The 7,183-nt window shown below is 37.1% G+C and overlaps 1 non-coding gene across 1 annotated transcript; it reads right to left on the reverse strand.

Annotated features, from left to right (window-relative positions):
* Positions 1 to 5,281: 5,281 nt before the first annotated feature.
* On the reverse strand, positions 5,282 to 5,386 carry LOC140852328 (small nucleolar RNA R71). The gene has a single exon (XR_012135230.1). It is a non-coding gene; the product is annotated as a small nucleolar RNA R71 (small nucleolar RNA).
* Positions 5,387 to 7,183: the final 1,797 nt, after the last annotated feature.

Here is a 7,183-nt window from a genome sequence, read left to right on the forward strand (position 1 = left end):
CAATCCCAAATACCTATCCATATGTATCTTGATCTAATGATGATGACTCAGTTGTGAACCAGTGAAATCTTTTCTACTGCTCATCCCTATTCTAGTCAGAGACTCTTAGAGTCATTATCCTATGAGATCATATAGGATGTTCTCTCCTCCTACAAGAAATGATCGATTCTTTATTGACCACTCAAACCTCCATGCACACTTCACCATACCTAGAATATCCTACACATATCTCAAAGTGGCATGCTAGAGTATAAACCAAAGTAAAGATCTATATACATAAGGTACCATGATAATCTCAGGTCAAAGGATCATATGCACCACTCCCAATGGAGAACCATCTGTCGATATGCTGTAAGGCTCCATCAGATGTCTCTTTTATGGGTTAGTTCCATAAACTTATTCTCTAATGAGCATCTACATCATTGTATTAGTATCACCACACAAGCGATTGTGAGATCAACCACCCTCTCCATCGAGCATACATAGGATGTACCAATCTTATCAGTATCATCAATCTCTAACTCGATGATCCAACGACTAAGAATATTTTAGATTGAGGCTATTAAAATATTAGATCTCATTAGTATGATCTCATCATGGCCCTAAAATCATTGTCCTAATCTATAGAATTTATCATAATCATAAAAATATGATGTAGCAAATGATAAAATACAATACCTCATAAATAAAATAACTAATATCATGCAAATAAGTAGGAAGATATCATAAAAAAGTTTTTTCGCATCACCCATGTGATTGTCTTGTAGGACACTATTCTTTCAATCTCCCACTTGTACTAACCCAATCGCCCCTGTATCTGATGCCTATGCAATCAGGGTGGCGAACACACTGCTGCTGTGTTAAAGCTTAGTGAACTGGTCCATTATACTATTCTTATTATGAACTCATTTTATGATCAAAATGCCAGAGGATGTGTGTGGGTTCCTAGTGAGACCACACCCAACTCAATGATGAACCCTTTAATCAGGCAACTTTCCTTAGTAATCTTTACTGACAGTATTTAACTTAGTCAAACACAGTTTGTTGTTTGAAACTTTTTTAATTCACTGCTCTTCTAGTACTTCTCAAGTATTTTGAAAATATTTTTCATCATTTTCAAAAGATCCCATCATAGATTTACCTGAAATCAATGATCATGCACAAGGCATAAATTACATCAGGCTTGGCACATTGAATATATAGGTAAGTAAACTCTTTTACACCCATTCATGTTGAACCCCTTCAACATAAAATCCATGCACCTAGACTGTGACAAGCCTAACATCTACTTACATCTATCACTATAGATGTCAAGTATATTGGATGCCACACCCATGTCTTTTCCATAAAAACTTTTGTGATAAGTATGTCATTGATCGAGAGCAATATCGAGACTACCTTTTCAATATAATGTATGACATCCATATACATAACCAAAAAATTATTGGAATTCGAGGTTAGGGGCATGCATGTGTGTTTCAAAATTTTATTTTCTAAACACCGTAGTGAAATATAAAATTAAAATACTTTTAATCTGAATCATGCATGCATAAAAATATAAAACTATAAGGATCTAGTTCATGTGCTGAAATTGATAAATGCTGAAATTTAGATTGTAATCAAATCGTATATCTGTTTCATAATTCTTTTATTTAAATCTAGATTTAGAAGAGAAGATATTTTTTTCTAGTCACACAAGTGTCTGACCTCTATGGGTATCCATTCGGGATCAGCCGGAACAGTCCTCTTCAAATTGAATTTTTTTCTCTAAGAAAATTTAGCCTGCTAAATCTGAACGAAGTCTGGATCGTGATCAATACTTGATCTCTTTCCTTGATCTTTCTTCTCTTTTTCTTTTGCCTTTCTCTCTTACTTTGTGCTGTACCAAGCTCTGAAAACCAGCAAACAATGGATGTCCAACAGCCCTTGGCATGATGAAGAGAGGATGCCCCAAGTGGTGGGACATGTGGACGTCCAAGGGGAGAGGAGAAGGAAGAGGAAGAGAGGGCATGGGAGACCTCTTAGGCATAGAGGGCTGCTAGTTTGGATACTTTAGAGATCTTAGGAGAGGTCTCTTTAAATAGGCATGAGGATTGAATTCTATTTAATCTTATAATACAAGTCCTACTTGCATTAGGTTTCCTAATAACTTAAGTTATTCAACTTACATTAGAAATCTTATTAGGTGCCAACTCTTAGAGCCCTTGCACCCAATTAAACACACCATCTTTTTCACCCAAGGGATGCCCCATATCAAATTAGAAGGCCTCTAATCATAGGACATGCCCAATATGATCAAATCAAGATGGCGCCCCATAATAACTATCAAAGAAAATTAATTAGGGACTTGCACCCTAATTCAATTGATCCAAAACCTTAGACACACATCAATTGGAGTCAAATAAATCTTATTCATATAGATTATTAGTAGGTAATTGATAAACACTTAATTAAGTATTTTAAATTAAGAAATTATATTAATTTATCTTATTTATTAAGAATTTGATGTTTCTTTCTATGTTTTACAGGAAAGGTGATCGCCGATACAAAGAGTCCGATTCATAGATCAAAAAGATTCAAGTTTGAAGAAAATTGGACTTAAAATAAAATTAAAATAAAAGAAAGACGCATCCGGTATTATAGAAAATGAAGATACTATGCAAGGAAATCCAAAAAGGATATAGATGTCATTATGAAGGAACTTTTGTTTCTTTTTGGAATATATAAAAAAAAAAAGGGAAAAGGGTTTCACGTGAATTTTTTGGTTCCTGGGCGTGCGTGAATCCTTTGGCGCGTGATATGAATCAAAAGAAAAAGATGGCGCGTGTGAATTCAAATGAGAACCAGGTGCGCGTGAACGCGCGTGAACACGCGGGGGCAGACGCAGGACGGACGCGGGACGCGGCACGGACACGGGCAGGACGCGGGCAGGATGCGGGTAGGCGCGCACCGCAGACACAGTGGCGAAGCAAATTAAATTTTTATTTGGAAATATTTCAAGTGGAAAGATTTGTATTTTTTTTTAGTCCCACATCGGAAAACCATGTAAAACTCCTCCCCCCTAATATCTATAAAAAGGCTTTTGTACTCCCATTAGAGGGAGGAGCCCAGAAATTCTTCTAAAGCCTTGCATAGAGGAATAGAAAGGGACTACTTCATGAGCAGCTAGGCTAGCAGTCTCGGGAGTGGAGAAGAAATCTTGTAACGAACAGAGATGGTTATTGTTCTAAACTTTCCTGTATTTCTTTATATGCAATAAAGATTATGCTTTTTATTTAAATTGTCATGAGTTCTTTATTTGCTCCTATCATATGCTTTATTTATGCTTTCTTGTTAGATTAATATTAGGAACAACTTTTACTTTCCGGAGACGCGTCGTGATCTACGGATACGGGCGTGCCGAGGAAAGAAGAGTTGTGTACCTAGTCTTTTCGGAGACGCGCCGTGATCTACGGGTACGGAGCGTGCCGAGGAAAGACAGTATTTTTCCTAAGATTAATCACATCTATTTAGTTAAAAAGAGATACAACTCTGCTAGTGCAAATTAATTCAAAACTCCCGAGCTCTTTATTTTTAATTACCTCAATTTTACGATAATTTATTTTTAAATCAAAAACAACGCTTCTTTCTTTTACCTTGCAATCTCAACTTAGCCCAAGGTCCCTGAGGATACGATCTCGACTCATCCTACCTACGTAGTGAGTAGAGTTATTTTTGGTGCTATCAACGACTACGCACCAAATTTTGGCGCCGTTGCCGGGGATCTTGGCACGGTTGAATTAAAAAAAAAAAAAAATTTAAAAAAAAAAAAAAAAAAAAATTTAAAAAAAAAAATAATACTTTTCAATTTTTATTTCTCGTTTTAAAATTTTTTTCAGTACTTTCTAGCTAGATAATCTTATTTGCATAATTACAGAATTACCTTGCATAACTAATTTACTATTTAGAATTTTGCTGCTTAGAATAATTTGCTACTTTTCATAGCCCAGTAATTTATTGCTTTTTAGACTTAATCACTTAAATTTATTTTCTTGCAAAATTAAAAAAAAAATTAAAAAAAAAAATAAAAAGATAAAATTATATTAAAAAAAAAAACCACTGACATTTCATAACACTTAACTAAAATAGCGTAACCTCAAATATAAAAATTTCTAACTTGATTGGACACCTTGTTTATTTGCATTGCATCTCCATAATTAATCTTAAGGGCAATAACCCATTAACCAGATAAGGTGGAGATTTGATCACCCTTCCTTGGCCCACAAATCACTCCCTTGCATTTGCATAACCTAGACCTTAATTTAAAATCAACTAGACGTCAGCCCTAGGAATTTCGAGCTCAATAGGATAAGAAAGCTCTAGAGTTGAACCGAGTGCGGATTGGTTAATTGCTCAGTGTCTAAGGCAAGTGATTAAAGAAAGTGGTTTTCAATTGGTTCCGTTGACTGACCTGGCCAACTTAGTTGGTGTCTAAGGAAAGCAACGAGCAGGGAACCTCCCACATCTTACGCTTACCTGGCTGAGTCAATTAGTCAGTCTTGAGCTTGGAGTGCTCAAAAGCAATCTTGAAAGGTAGGAGCTGTCTAGATCTAAGTTAACCTTAGGATAGAGAGTCTATGATTGTTTAAGTTGATTGCAATTAACATCTAAACATTAATTAATTTCTTCCTTTTCATAGATTTAAGATTCTTAGGTTCTTCTCTTTAGATTTTCTTCATTTTTTCTCACTTTATTATAAAAATATATTAAAAAAAAAAAAAAAAAAAAAAAAATTCTGTGTGTGCTCTATAGTATAATTGTAAGGTATATGCTTGGCCGTAGATCGTTACGACCAGAAATCCAACCTTTTGATCCAGAAATAGAAAGAACCTTTAGAGCCAACAGACATAAAAAGATGGATCGAAATCAGGAGAATGATCCACCCAAGCAATTGAAGGAGTACTTTACTCCTTCCACATATACCTACTCTCCTTGTATTCAAGTACCCCCTGTGGAGGCCACTCAATATGAAATTAAGTCCAGTATAATCCAAATGTTACCTTCATTTTATGGACTTAGTAATGAAGACCCTTATAAACATCTTGAAGAATTTCTTGAGATATGCTCAACTGTAAAAATTCACAACTTCTCCGATGATGCTCTTAGGTTGAAATTATTCCCTTTTTCACTTAAGGACAAAGCCAAATACTGGCTACATACTTTGGATTCCATGACTATATCAACCTGGGACCAGCTGCAAGGAGAGTTTCTCAAGAAATATTTTCCCATAGGAAAAACTAATCAAATAAGGAAAGCCATAACTAGTTTTTCCCAATTAGATGGAGAAATGTTCATGAAACATGGGAGAGATTAAAAGACCTTATTAGAAAATGCCCCCACCATGCTGTACCCAAGTGGCAGTTAATCCAATGTTTTATGATGGGCTCTCTGAAAGACATCGACACATGGTCGATGCATCATGCGGTGGGACATTTATGCTGAAAAGTGAGGATGAGGCATGGCAACTGTTTGAAATTTTAAGTGAAAATTCATTACATCATATGTCTGCCTCTATTAGAGATAAACCCATGTTAAACTCAAAAAGAGGTGGAATATATGAAGTAGGAAATGCCATAGATATCCATCAAAAGGTAGATGAACTGTCCCAAAAATTAGATCGTCTTCTAAACACTGGACAATCCTCAATTCCACCTAATCCAATCCAAGAAGTTTGTGCATTGTGTGCAAGTCCGAACCATTTTGTTAGTGAATGCCCAACCGCACCCCAATTTCCTGAGTTTGTGCACGAGCAGGTTCAGCAAGTCCAACAAGCTCGCAGACCAGGAAACGATCCATATTCGAACACTTATAACCCCGGCTGGAGAAACCATCCAAATTTTCTTGGAGACCACAACCAGTGGTTGGTCCTGCCACACCTCGACCTCAATATCAAGACTCAACATATAGGCATGGACCATACCATCAATTTCAAAATGCTCCTCAACCATCTACTACTGGTCACAGTTCAGCTTTTGAGGAAAAAGTCCTGAAAGCACTAGAAAGATTAGAAGTCAACACTCAGACCCTTAACTCCCACACACAATCCATTGCTAAGCTAGAGACCCAAATAGGTCAACTAGCAACTGCATTCAGTACGAGGGAAGGAGGAAAATTACCTAGCCAACCAGAGAGCAACCCAAGAGGGCAATTTGTGATTGAGAGTTCTAATACCTCAGAAGCTTTTTCTGAACATGCCAAATCAATCATGACTCTGAGAAGTGGGAAGGTCATTGAACACACTAGTAAAACCAATGAGACCGACCCTAAATCTCTAACCGAATCCAAATCACCCAAGAACAAGGAGGACCTAAAAATAGAGAAGGAATCAACTGCACCGGAATCATCTTACTTGCCTAAAGCCCATTTCCGGATGCCCTGAAAGCTCCTATTCCTGCAGATAAGAAGGGAGGAAAACTCGATGAGATGTTGGAATTATTTAAGCAAGTCCAAATTAATCTTCCCTTCTAGACGCAATCAAACAGGTCCCTGCTTATGCCAAATTTTTGAAGGATTTGTGCACCCAAAAACGTAAATCTAGATCACAAATCCCAAAGAAAGTACGTCTCACTGAACAGGCTAGTTCTGTCTTCCAGCATGCCACTCCTCCAAAGCTTAAGGACCCAGGAGCCCCCATCATTTCCTGTGTTATAGGAGATTATCACATTGAAAAAGCTCTTTTGGATTTAGGGGCAAGTGTGAATCTTTTACCTAGTTCGGTGTATGAACTTTTTGGATTTGGAGAACTGAAACCCACATCAGTCACACTGCAGTTAGCCGACAGATCAATTAAGGAACCACGTGGAATGCTTGAGGATGTCTTGGTCAAGGTAGATGAGTTTTACTTTCCAGTTGATTTTCTGGTTCTCGATATGGAATTAAGTGGCAACCCCAGACAAATTCCCATTATCTTAGGACGACCCTTCCTAGCTACGGCAAATGCATGCATTAATTGTAGGACAGGAGTCATGGACGTATCGTTTGGGAATAAGAAACTAAGATTGAATGTGTTTGGTGCTTCCCAAGGACCATCAATGGATAGTTGCTTCGAAGTAGATACACTAGAAGATATTATAGAAGATTCAACACCCATAATTCTAGCACCAGACCCCTCAGATACTTGCTTGGCTCACTCTGGAGTGTGTGA

The sequence above is a fragment of the Elaeis guineensis genome, chromosome 10 (genome assembly GCF_000442705.2).
Source record: "Elaeis guineensis isolate ETL-2024a chromosome 10, EG11, whole genome shotgun sequence".
In the NCBI taxonomy this organism is placed as follows: domain Eukaryota; kingdom Viridiplantae; phylum Streptophyta; class Magnoliopsida; order Arecales; family Arecaceae; genus Elaeis; species Elaeis guineensis.